Source organism: Chenopodium quinoa, unplaced genomic scaffold, assembly GCF_001683475.1.
Source record: "Chenopodium quinoa cultivar QQ74 unplaced genomic scaffold, ASM168347v1, whole genome shotgun sequence".
Taxonomy (NCBI): Eukaryota; Viridiplantae; Streptophyta; class Magnoliopsida; order Caryophyllales; family Amaranthaceae; genus Chenopodium; species Chenopodium quinoa.
Genome location: NW_018745063.1, coordinates 22,432 through 37,032, shown reverse-complemented (window position 1 = coordinate 37,032; position 14,601 = coordinate 22,432).

The following is a 14,601-nucleotide window of genomic DNA, read 5'->3' as shown; positions in this document are numbered from 1 at the left end:
TGGCCATAGGAAGCAACTACTAACATGCCACAAACAAGTAAAATCCGGTTTTATGATCCTTCTAGTTCTAAAACATGCTACCTTAGCATACACCTATGTTAGAGTCAACAAAGCATATTCTCAAACCGTGCATACCCATACCATTTAGGAAGATATTCATTCAAAAGCAAAAATTTGATATATATAGTCCAATTCAAAGGAAAACCAAAAAGTGACAAATAAAGCCTCAAAACATACCAAAAACCAAAAACAAGAAGAAAGAAAAATTAAAGATAGGAAAGGAGAAAAAGAAAAACATAGATAAAGGAAAAGTAGGAAAATAAAGAATGGAACGAATATGCAAATCAAACATGTAATTCCCAATCAACAAACAAGTGATCAAATGACAACATCGGCAATGATCCCAAACACTCTAGGTGTTATAAGCATCCATCCTAGAACCATTCAACTTTTCTTAAAACTAATCCCAAACTATGCATCCAAGAAAATAAAAGAGATAAATAAAAATAAGAAAGATCTCTCCGACTTCCGAGCAATGCTAAAATAGTAAGGTGAAGAATCAACCACCTAATGAAGCTCCAAGAAACAAAGCATCATCATCAAAGCTATATGAGAACAAAAATGGAAGAGAGAACTATAGACAAATAAATCGGTTAGTAACTTCAAAACAAAAGAAAAGGAAAGCAAATTAAAAGCAAAAATAAGCGAAACTAAACTATCAAGAAAGCAAAAATAAGATAATTAAAAATAAAGAACCAACTAAACATCTAACTAATCAACAAAGTACTAAGCCACAAAATTTGGATTCAGGGGTTTGGATTCATAAGATTTGGATATTAGGGGTTTGGATTCTAGGGAGCAACTCATGCATCATCATCACAACAACAACAAGATAAATAATGAGCAAACACCATCAAAGAGGAATCAAGAAAGAGACCATCATACAAAGAGGCAAAAGAAACGAGGTGAGTTTCAACAACAAATTGGCCACCGAGACAAACCCCTAAGAAAAGGAAAAGTTCCCCCAAGCTAATCATAGATACATCTCAATATCCAATCAATACAAAGCAAGCACACATAAGACAAGGGATGGAGGAAAATGACACAAAAATTAGGGAACTAGCTACCACTACCACTCGACCCGGGGCCATCATAGATATCCCCATCATAGGAAAACCCGGATGGGGGACCATAAGGATCCCATCCCCAGGTGTAAACGGGTGGCCAACCATAATGCCCCCTAAAGTTATCTTGTTGCCAAGGGGAAAGATGAGTGAATTGCTCGGGCAAGGCGAGAGGTAATGGGTGAACGGGGTGTAAATAGGGGTAGTTAGGATCACCCTTAAAGTCGCTCCCACCGAACACGGTAATCATAGTTACCGTGTACATCGGGGAATAAGCGTGTCTCGGTGTTAGAACCCGGGGGTCGTTGCCAATATGGGTACGTGGGTACCCTATCACCCCTAAAAGATGGTATAGGACCATATTGGGGTGGAAAGTAAGGGTAGTTAACCAGGGGAGTGATGTCTCCCCGGTTAACACCCGCATCATACAAATGTTGTTGTTGGAGAAACATACCTATTGCAACTCCAAAATCCCTCTCATATGAGAATAGAGGGCCTCAAAGTCTTGATCATACATGCCATCCAACCGGATTTGCATGCCCTTCATTTGAGCACTAAGGGCATCAAAGTCGGAGCTAGCAAATTGGTGATGTTGCTCTTGTTGTTGTTGTTGTTGTTGTTGTTGTTGATGTTGATGTTGTTTATGTTGTTGTTGCGACTCTTCTTCCTCTTCTTAACCCATCTCCTCATCATCATCTTAGTAGGGAGGGCGGTGACTTTTGGAGACATGTCAAATGTTTGCCACATTCTCGCGGTGGAGAGAAGTCAAGGAGGGGTTAGGGAGATAGCACCAATGCGTGTTATCCCTTAGCCAATCAAACACCTCATTGCCATCATTCTTTGCTAAGAACTGGATTTGCTTCAATTGTCGGACGTCGAGGTAGAGAGAATCAACATCCCCCACTGGAGTGCAAGACGACAAATAATGCCCGAGCTCAAGGTTGGTCACTAGCCTTGTGACAATGCTCCCGCAAAGGATCTCGCCGGAATCCCTATCTTACAATCCTTTGCAATACTTGACAAAAGTGTACCCCAAATTTAGGCGACCTCGGTACTCCGCACGAGTAGCCACCCAAAGAATCTGAAGCTCCAACTAACTCATCTTTCCCAACTCTTGCTTTGGAAACACTGAATTCCCCAAAAGCCGATGGAGAACCTAGAGACATGGCTGGTATACCTTACTAATCTTGGCGTACTGGGTCACAAAGTCACCACACCTAGAAATGTCGTCCCACCATGAATTTTTATCATATTCATCATTGATAAAGAGCTCGGGATCCAAAATATCTGAGTTTGGATCGAAGTTTAGAGCCGCATTGAATTCTTCAAGAGATTGATCAAATTGAATGTTGAAGAGTTGAAACCGAACACGATGTAACCTCCCTCGGCCACCACAAGATCAACCGTGGCCAAGAACTCCAAAGTCGATTGAACGTAGGTACGGAAGCTCCGAATCACGAACTTTCCCATACGATTTGTTAAGCAATTCCCTTAAATCTTCATTAATTCCCAACTTAATCATGTCCGGTTAGAAGTAGTGTCGGGAAGGTTTAAAGGAACGATTTTATTTGAGTTTAGTGTATTTAGCTTTTTGAATGGGGTCGGTAATGCGTAGTTTGGGGATAGGGGTAGGTTGACAAGGTTGTGAGGTAGAGGGGGGAGGAGCGGGTTCTTCAATAGTTACATTGGTTTTTCGTTTCTTGAGGAGGGTTTTGATGCGTTTAGGCATGGTGAATTCTCAAAGATAGTAAATCAACAATCTAATCAAAACACACCACAGTCACCACAAGTAACTCCAACCAACAATTTAGAATGCCTCAATCAAACTCCTTTACCAATACCGTAAAGCAACAACTCACTACCAAATCGAGAAATCCCAAATTTACACAATCACGACCAATTCAATTCAACAAATGCGTTCCAACCATACACCAATCGCAAAGGAACTAAGAACCAATGCTCAACAATATCAATGTAGCACTACCAAAAATCCGACCTCAACAATTCTCAACAATTACGATCAATTTAGCTACACAAACATCAAACAACACAATGTGAGGCAATAACAATCAACAACAACACATATAATCAGCCAAAATTCAACATCAATCATCAACATTACCAAAATTCATACTACTACTATTCACAACTATCAACAAATCCAATATTTGCAATTATATGATATAATTATGCATTTAAGAGTAAAAGAGGATGTTTATACCATACAAGATGCAAGATTGAATAAGCTTTGGCCGCCAATTCCCTCACAAACGAAAAAGCCCAAATTTCTTCAACAATGGATGAGAGATGTTGAAGCTTGCAATAGATGAAAATAGTGTAGTTTTTGTGTTGAAAAGGATGAAAATGTGGAAATAATTGATGATTTTTTATTGAAATTTTGTTGTTTTTTTATGAAATTTGAGGAATGGGGTTAGGGTTTGAGCAGTTTCAAGAGCAATATAAGAGGAATGTGCATCTGAATGAGATAGGGAAGAACAAGAAATAAGGAAAAGAAGAAAAAAATAAGGCTCGGCCTGAATGGGTGTGCGCCTGCGCGGCCAGGCTGCGCGCCCGCGCCTGTGTCGCGCGCAGCCGCACACTCCCCTGGAGATCCCACGCCACTAGCTAGCTCGACCTTTAGCTTCTTTGGTGTGTTCATCAATGGGCTTATTGTTTAATATCATCCCGGGATTTTTGAACCCATCATAATGATCAGTTTCTAAAAATGAAGAATGTGGGTTCAACACCCCTAAAATAATGGTAGCACCACAATGAACTCACCAAGTTCAAATTTTCTTCAAACATGAGCAAAAATTCCCTATCTTACCTCACTAATATTTCTTACCCTTGTTGCCTCAAAAAATCGATAAAATCGAACAAACATCAAAACGAAAAACCGCAAAAACTCCTATCCAATGCTCGTGCTCATTTGAATAAATCCAGCTCATTTGAATCAATCCATTTCCATGAATTACCCTATAATTCCAAAAGAAAAAAAAGTGAAAGAAAAGAAAATGAAAGAAAGAAAATTAATAAAATAGAAAACAAAAGGAAAGGTTAAAAATATTCGGGTTGTCTCCCTTGAAGTGCTTACTTAAGGTCCTAAGCTCGACCCTTTCTCCAAATAATGGAGGGTCAAAGGACACCACTTTACTCAAAGTGGCGGAAGGTAAAAACTTCTCTTTAACTTGTAGCAACTCCTCGTTATTGCTAGATGAAACCTCGTTTGCTTTAACTTTAAAAACAACTTTTTCATTCTTCAATTTCAATCTCATCTGCTTCTTCCTAAAAGGCCTTGCCTTTATCTTAGCCTTGTTCCTTTGTGTAAACGGGTTAATACCATCTACTTTCTTAGAACCATCCTCCTAGTCTTGAGGACAAAGCTAAAACCAATGTGGAATGTCTATTACCTCTTCGTCATTGGTCTTTGAAAGCTTTTATTCTTCACTAACTTTCATTCTATCAAACTTCATAAGCACATCATCAAAAATCTGATGAACATTGTTAGTTGAAGAGTTAATCACACACACATTATCCAATGAACAAAGGAAATTATCATTCATGACACCTTTAATAAAATACAAGGATTCATGCATTGGTTTAGCTTAAAACTCTCTTTTACATTACCAACTCTAAAAGTGATACGGTCGTCTTTAACATCTATTAGATCACCCGAAGTAGTTAAGAATGATATCCTTAGAATAATAGGAATGTGGTCATCCTCCTTAATTTCAAGTACAATAAAATATACGGAATTATGAAACCACCTATCCTAAGGGGAACATCTTCAACTCTTCCTTTTAGAAACTTAATAGATCTATCGGCCAATTGCAAGGTTATGTTCGTAGGAAGAAGTTCTCCTAACTTATGCTTCTTGAACACCAAGTAAGAAATAATGCTAACACTAGCACCTAAGTCACACAAAGCATTTTCAAACAACTTACTCTTTATCTTGCAAGGAATAGAGAAATTGTCCGGATCTTTAATCTTCTTTGTTAGGTCATTGTGAATCAAAGCACTACAACTCACCAAGCTCTATTGAATCTACCTCATTGCACTCTCTCTTGCCACTCAAAATATCATTAAGGAATTTAGAATATCTAGGCTTTTGGGTCATAGCTTCGGTGAGAGGGATAGAAAGATGGACCTCCTTTAACATGTCAGGAAATCTTCCAACTTGTTTATCTAACTTGTTCCTCATAAACTTTTTTGGATATGGAAGGTTGGGTTTTCTCACTTCTTCTTGCATTCTCTCAACACTCTTCTTTCTCTCAAGGACTTCCTCCTTGCTCACACTCTTTGACACACCTTTCTCTTTTTCCTCACTTGAGTCACAATCACTCTTCCTCTCATCCTCCTTACTATTTCTAGAAACTCTCTCTTCAAGCACTTTTCCACTCCTTGTGGTGATAGAATAAACGGGTTTCTTAGGATCAACTCCTTTAGAGGGTAGTGAAGAAGGGCTAGCACAATCTTTCAAAGTGTTGGCTAGTTGAGTGATTTGGGTTTCAAGCATCTTGTTGTGTGACATCATCTCATCGAAATTCTTATCACTCACCGACATGTAGGTGTTCAAAATCTTGCTTTGGTTCTCAATTATCTCCTCTAAGGTAGTCTTGGAAGATGGGGGTTGAGCATAAGAATTATCACCATTTCCTCAAGGTGTTGGAGCAAATTTGGGTGGGGGTCCCCTTTTGTTGTTGTTTTGAAAATTTCCCCTATTTTGATTGTTCCAATTACCTCGGCCTTGATTATTACCAAAATTTTGGTGTTGGCCACCAAAACCATGAGATTGTCCTTGATTTCCATACCCTTGGCTTTGGTTTTGATTACTATAACCTTAGTTATTATAGTTACCACAGAAAACTTGTTTTCCTTTGTTCCTATAACAAACATTGTTGTAATTATCAAAATTACCTTGTTGGTGAGAATTCCTATTCCCAAAATTCCTTGGTCCATCAAATCTTTGTCCATTCTTATTATTAGAAACAAAATTCACTTGCTCACAATCATTGTTGTCAACACCATCACAATTCTCAAAAGCATTTGGACAATTTGAAGAATCATGGTGATAAGACCTACAAATATCACAAAATACACAACCACTTGGCATATTACTCGATGTAGAAGGAGGAGTAGAGTTAGAAGGTGTACCTCTCCCTTTCATGTGGGAGGGAAGACTTGGTGCAATTGAAGAGGCTCTCTTTATCTTGGCTTTAATTTATGTCATCTCCTTTCTCAAGTTTGAGTTTTGGGAAGACAATTTATTTATTGCATTAAGATGATCAACCGAATAAACCGTTGAGCCAGTCTTTCTTACGGACTCTCTCTCTCCTTCTTTCCAATCCATGTAGAGACAAACTACATCCACAATTATCTACAACCTCTTCTTCGGTCTTGTTCATAATCGGGCCTCCGGCTCCGGCATTAAGACACGAAAACTACAAAAATTCGGCTAAATTGCGACCATTTTTTTACGACCGTCTGAAAAAAGGTCGCAAAATATGAAATTTGCGACCGTTTTTTGTGCGGTTGCAATATTACCACTGCTTTGAGAATGGTCGCAAATTTGCGACCGTTTTGCGACCATTTTCAGCTTTTAAGATAGTCGCTAGGATGTTTTAACAATTAAAAATATTTTTAAATTAAAATAAATCGTTTGCGACCGTCAAAGACGGTCATAAATGTCATTATCTGCGACCGTCCAAGAGACGGTCGTAAATGTCCTAATCTGCGACCGTCAAAGGCGGTCGTAAATGTCGTAATCTGTGACCGTTTAAGAGACGGTCGTAAATGTCATAATCCGCGACCGTCAAAGACAGTCGTAAATGTCATAATCTGCTACCGTTTAAGAGACGGTCATAAATGTCATAATTTGCAACTGTCAAAGACGGTCGTAAATGTCATAATCTGCGACCGTTTAAGAGACGGTCGTAAATGTCATAATCTGCGACCGTCAAAGACGGTCGTAAATGTCATAATCTACGACCGTCACTTGATGTTCTAATCTGCGACCGTCAAAGATGGTCGTAAAATTCAAAATCTGCGACCGTGAAAGAGACGGTCGTAAAAAGCTTTTTTTTTTTAATAAAAAAATATTCGGGTATAAATACTCACCCATCTCACCTCAACCCTAATTTACTAACCCTAACAGCCGCCCCTCATTTTCACGCCTCTCTCCTCTCATTTTCTCTTCATTTTCTCTCTCCTCTCATTTTCACGCCTCTCTCCTCTTTTCTCTTCTTCTTTCCCTGACCTTTCCTGTTCTCTTTCCTCTTTTTCCTGATCTATTTCCTCTTCTTCTTCTGCTCCTCCCTCCGTTTAGGCAATAAAGAATCCTTATTCAACGAGAAACAAACGAATTATGGTGTTAATGGTCAAATTCGACCATAAAAATTCCAGATCTGGAGTTTTTGTGGTCGAATTCGACCATATGGAACACTAGAGGAAAAAATATTGACAAAGATGGGTTTAATTTATGTTTGTTTTCGATTTATAAGGGTTTTATTTCATTTTTTTTTGTATTTTTGTTCTAATTTGTTGGTTTAATTGTTGTGGGTTTATTTTTTTTGGGTAAAATTATTGGGTTTCATTTTTGGGCGATTTTTTGTTTGATTTTTGTTAATATTACAAAGTATGTTTGATTTTCGTTTCAAATTTTGGGTTGATTATTGTTAATTTCATTTTGGGTTTGATTTTTTTGTTGATTTTGGTTTGATAATTGTTTTATTTTCAATTTTGTTGTTTAATACTTTTATTAATTCGAATTTCCATGTGTTATTCATTCGAATTTTGCTGGTTTTTTTTTTATTTTCCGTTGAATTTTTGTTTGGATTTTTTTTTCTGGGTTTGATTTTATTCGTGTTTATGTTAATGTTTGTTGGTTTGTTTGGTTTTTGTTATTTTTGGGTTCCATTTTCATTCATTTCAATTTGGTTAATTTTGTTTGATTTTTATGTTTGAATATTTCGTTCTTTTTGGGTTTATGTTTGATTTTGTTTAATTTCAATTTGGTTTGTTTTTTGGGTTTGATTTTATCTATGTTTTGGGTTGATTTTTGCTGGGTGTTTTTTGGGTTTCATTTTTGTGGTGGCTGGTTGGGATTGTCGAGGTGATTGGGTGGTGTTTTTGAGGTGTTTGGTTAGTGGGTAAAGGTGGTTGGCATGGAAGAGGCAATGGTGAAGTTAGCTTGGGTAGTGGTGGGGGGCGTGGTTGTGAAGAGCAGGGATGGGGGTGAATTTTATTTTTTTATAAAAAATTTAGCGACAGATAAAAGCAGTCGCTAATTTCCAAAATTGCGACCACTGGTTTTACCGGTCGCAATTGTTTATATTTACGACCGTTTTCCTTGCGGTCGTTGAAATTAATAAAAACGGTCGCAATAAATCTGCGACCGTCAAACAGTCGTAATAATTTTTTTTGCGACCAAGTAAGTAACGACCACCCTTTACGACCGTTGACGGTCGCAATTATAAATTGCGTCCGTTTTTGCTATTTTCTGCGACCGTTAGAGGCGGTCGCAAAAACCTTAATTTTTAGTAGTGGACTTCCCTTTGGGATCGATCCTCCATAGAAAATTTATATGATTTGATAGGTTGGAATTCAAACACATTCAAACAAAGCTATTTGAATCAAATGACAGTCAAACACATTCTACAAGGCTAATTGAATCAATTGAAAGTCAAACACATTCAAACAAAACTATTTGAATCAAATGAAAGTCAAATACATTCTACAGAGCTAATTGAATCAAATGAAAGTCAAACATAGTCAAACAAAGTTATTTGATTCAAATGAAAGTCAAATACATTCTACAAAGCTAATTGAATCAAATCAAAGTCAAACACATTCAAACAAAGCTGTTTGAATCAAATGAGAGTCAAATAAATTCAATCAAAGCTAATTAAATAAAATAAAAATAAAATACATTCTACAAAGCTAATTGAATCAAATGAAAGTCAAACACATTCAAACAAAGTCTTTTAAATCAAATGAAAGTCAAACACATTCAAAAAAAGCTTTATTTTTTAAATGAAAGTCAAACACATTCAAACAAAGCTATATAAATCAAATGAAAGTGAAATGCATTCTACAAAGCAAATTGATCTAAATGAAATTCAAACACATTCAAACAAAGCTATTTGAATAATATGACTGTCAAACACATTCTACAAAGCTAATTGAATCAATTGAAAGTCAAACACATTCAAACAAAGCTATTTGAATCAAATGAAAGTCAAATACATTCTACAAAGCTAATTGAATCAAATGAAAGTCAAACACATTCAAACAAAGCTAATTGAATCAAATGAAAGTCAAACACATTCAAACAAAGCTATTTAAAGAAAAATGAAAGTCAAATACATTCTACAAAGCAAATTGAATCAAATGAAAGTCAAACACAGTCAAACAAAGTTATTTGATTCAAATGAAAGTCAAATACATTCTACAAAGCTAATTGAATCAAATGAAAGTCAAACACATTCAAACAAAGCTGTTTGAATCAAATGAGAGTCAAATAAATTCAATCAAAGCTAATAAAATAAAATAAAAATAAAATACATTCTACAAAGCTAATTGAATCAAATGAAAGTCAAACACATTCAAACAAAGTCTTTTAAATCAAATGAAAGTCAAACACATTCAAAAAAAGCTTTTTAATTTAAATGAAAGTCAAACACATTCAAACAAAGCTATATAAATCAAATGAAAGTGAAATGCATTCTACAAAGCAAATTGAATTAAATGAAATTCAAACACATTCAAACTAAGTTATTTAACTCAAATGAAAGTCAAATACATTCTACAAAGCTAATTGAATCAAATGAAAGTCAAACACATTCAAACAAAGCTAATTGAATCAAATGAATGTCAAACACATTCGAACAAAGCTATTTTAATTAATTAAATGTCAAATACATTCTACAAAGCTAATTGAATCAAATGAAAGTCAAACACATTCAAACAAAGCTATTTGAAGAAAATGAAAGTCAAATACATTCTACAAAGCAAATTGAATCAAATGAAAGTCAAACACAGTCAAACAAAGTTATTTGATTCAAACGATAGTCAAATACATTCTACAAAGCTAATTGAATCAAATGAATGTCAAACACATTCAAACAAAACTGTTTGAATCAAATGAGAGTCAAATAAATTCAATCAAAGCTAATTAAATAAAATAAAAATAAAATACATTCTACAAAGCTAATTTAATCAAATGAAAGTCAAACACATTCAAATAAAGTCTTTTAAATCAAATGAAAGTCAAACACATTCAAAAAAAGCTTTTTAATTTAAATGAAAGTCAAACACATTCAAACAAAGCTATATAAATCAAATGAAAGTGAAATGCATTCTACAAAGCAAATTGAATTAAATGAAATTCAAACACATTCAAACAAAGCTATTTGAATGAAATGACAGTAAAATACATTCTACAAAGCTAATTGAATCAAATGAAAGTCAAACACATTCAAACAAAGCTAATTGAATCAAATGAAAGTCAAACACATTCAAACAAAGCTATTTTAATTAAATGAATGTCAAATAAATTATACAAAGCTAATTGAATCAAATGAAAGTCAAACACATTCAAACAAAGCTATTTGTAGAAAATGAAAGTCAAATACATTCTACAAAGCAAATTGAATCAAATGAAAGTCAAACACAGTCAAACAAAGTTATTTGATTCAAATGAAAGTCAAATACATTCTACAAAGCTAATTGAATCAAATGAAAGTCAAACACATTCAAACAAAGCTAATTAAATCAAATAAAAGTCAAATACATTCTACAAAGCTAATTGAATCAAATGAAAGTCAAACACATTCAAACAAAGCTATTTGAATCAAATGAGAGTCAAATAAATTCAAACAAAGCTAATTAAATAAAATAAAAGTAAAATACATTCTACAAAGCTAATTGAATCAAATGAAAGTCAAACACATTCAAACAAAGTCTTTTAAATCAAATGAAAGTCAAACACATTCAAAAAAAGCTTTTTAATTTAAATGAAAGTCAAACACATTTAAACAAAGCTATATAAATCAAATGAAAGTGAAATGCATTCTACAAAGCAAATTGAAATAAATGAAATTCAAACACATTCAAACAAAGCTATTTTAATCAAATGAAAGTCAAAAACATTCAAACAAAGATTTTGAATCAAATGAAAGTCAAATACATTCTACAAAGCTAATTGAATCAAATGAAAGTCAAACACATTCAAATAAAGCTATTTGAATCAAATGAAAGTCAAATACATTCTACAAAGCTAATTGAATCAAATGAAAGTCAAACACATTCAAACAAAGCTATTTGAATCAAAGGAGAGTCAAATAAATTCAAACAAAGCTAATTAAATCAAATAAAAGTAAAATACATTCTACAAAGCTAATTGAATAAAATGAAAGTCAAACACATTTAAACAAAGCCTTTTAAATCAAATGAAAGTCAAACACATTCAAAAAAAGCTTTTTAATTTAAATGAAAGTCAAACACATTCAAACAAAGCTATATAAATCAAATGAAAGTGAAATGCATTCTACAAAGCAAATTGAATTAAATGAAATTCAAACACATTCAAACAAAGCTATTTGAATCAAATGAGAGTCAAATACATTCTACAAAGCTAATTGAATCAAATGAAAGTCAAACACATTCAAACAAATCTAATTGAATCAAATGAAAGTCAAACACATTCAAACAAAGCTATTTTAATTAAATGAATGTCAAATAAATTGTACAAAGCTAATTGAATCAAATGAAAGTCAAACACATTCAAACAAAGCTTTTTGTAGAAAATGAAAGTCAAATACATTCTACAAAGCAAATTGAATCAAATGAAAGTCAAACACAGTCAAACAAAGTTATTTGATTCAAATGAAAGTCAAATACATTCTACAAAGCTAATTGAATCAAATGAAAGTCAAACACATTCAAACAAAACTAATTAAATCAAATAAAAGTCAAATACATTCTACAAAGCTAATTGAATCAAATGAAAGTCAAACACATTCAAACAAAGTTGTTTGAATCAAATGAGAGTCAAATAAATTCAAACAAAGCTAATTAAATAAAATAAAAGTAAAATACATTCTACAAAGCTAATTGAATCAAATGAAAGTCAAACACATTCAAACAAAGTCTTTTAAATCAAATGAAAGTCAAACACATTCAAAAAAAGCTTTTTAATTTAAATGAAAGTCAAACACATTTAAACAAAGCTATATAAATCAAATGAAAGTGAAATGCATTCTACAAAGCAAATTGAAATAAATGAAATTCAAACACATTCAAACAAAGCTATTTGAATCAAAAGAAAGTCAAAAACATTCAAACAAAGATTTTGAATCAAATGAAAGTCAAATACATTCTACAAAGCTAATTGAATCAAATGAAAGTCAAACACATTCAAATAAAGCTATTTGAATCAAATGAAAGTCAAATACATTCTACAAAGCTAATTGAATCAAATGAAAGTCAAACACATTCAAACAAAGCTATTTGAATCAAAGGAGAGTCAAATAAATTCAAACAAAGCTAATTAAATCAAATAAAAGTAAAATACATTCTACAAAGCTAATTGAATAAAATGAAAGTCAAACACATTTAAACAAAGCCTTTTAAATCAAATGAAAGTCAAACACATTCAAAAAAAGCTTTTTAATTTAAATGAATGTCAAACACATTCAAACAAAGCTATATAAATCAAATGAAAGTGAAATGCATTCTACAAAGCAAATTGATCTAAATGAAATTCAAACACATTCAAACAAAGCTATTTGAATCAAATGACAGTCAAACACATTCTACAAAGCTAATTGAATCAATTGAAAGTCAAACACATTCAAACAAAGCTATTTGAATCAAATGAAAGTCGAATACATTCTACAAAGCTAATAGAATCAAATGAAAGTCAAACACATTCAAACAAAGCTAATTGAATCAAATGAAAGTCAAACACATTCAAACAAAGCTAATTGAATCAAATGGAAGTCAAATACATTCTACAAAGCTAATTGAATTAAATTAAAGTCGAACACATTCAAAATAAGCTAATTGAATTTAATGAAAGTCAAACACATTCAAACAAAGCTTTCGAATCAAGTGAAAGTCAAATACATTCTACAAAGCTAATTGAATCAAATGAAAGTCAAACACAATCAAACAAAGCTATGTGAAGAAAATGAAAGTCAAATACATTCTACAATGCAAATTGAAACAAATGAAAGTCAAACGAAGTCAAACAAAGTTATTTAACTCAAATGAAAGTCAAATACATTCTACAAAGCTAATTGAATCAAATGAAAGTCAAACACATTCAAATAAAGCTATTTGAATCAAATGAAAGTCAAATGCGTTCTACAAAGCTAATTGTATCAAATGAAAGTCAAATACATTCTACTAAGCTAATTGAATCAAATGAAAGTCAAATAAATTCAAACAAAGCTATTTGAATCAAATGACAGTCAAATACGTTCTACAAAGCTAATTGTATCAAATGAAAGTCAAACACATTCAAACAAAGCTAATTGAATCAATTGAAAGTCAAACACATTCAAACAAAGCTATTTTAGTTAAATGAATGTCAAATACATTCTACAAAGCTAATTGAATCAAATGAAAGTCAAACACATTCAAACAAAGCTATTTGAATCAAATGAAAGACAAATACATTCTACAAAGCTAATTAAATCAAATGAAAGTCAAACACATTCAAATAAAGCTATTTGAATCAAATGAAAGTCAAATACGTTCTACAAAGCTAATTGTATCAAATGAAAGTCAAACGCAATCAAATAAAGCTATTTGAGTCAAATGAAAGTCAAACACATTCAAACAAAGTTGTTTAAATTAAATGAAAGTGAAATGTATTCTACAAAGCTAATTGAATCAAATCAAAGTTAAACGCATTCAAACAAATCTAATTGAATCAAATGAAAGTCAAACACATTCAAACAAAGCTATTTGAAGAAAATGAAAGTCAAATACATTCTACAAAGCAAATTGAAACAAATGAAAGTCAGACACAGTCAAACAAAGTTATTTGACTCAAATGAAAGTTAAATACATTCTACAAAGCTAATTGAATCAAATGAAAGTCAAACACATTCAAACAAAGCTATTTGAATCAAATGAAAGTCAAACACATTCAAACAAAGATTTTGAATCAAATGAAAGTCAAATACATTCTACAAAGCTAATTGAATCAAATGAAAGTCAAACACATTCAAATAAAGCTATTTGACTCAAATGAAAGTCAAATACATTCTACAAAGCTAATTGAATCAAATGAAAGTCAAACACATTTAAACAAAGCTATTTGAATCAAAGGAGAGTCAAATAAATTCAAATAAAGCTAATTAAATCAAATAAAAGTAAAATACATTCTACAAAGCTAATTGAATCAAATAAAAGTCAAACACTTTCAAACAAAGCCTTTTAAATCAAATGAAAGTCAAACACAATTAAA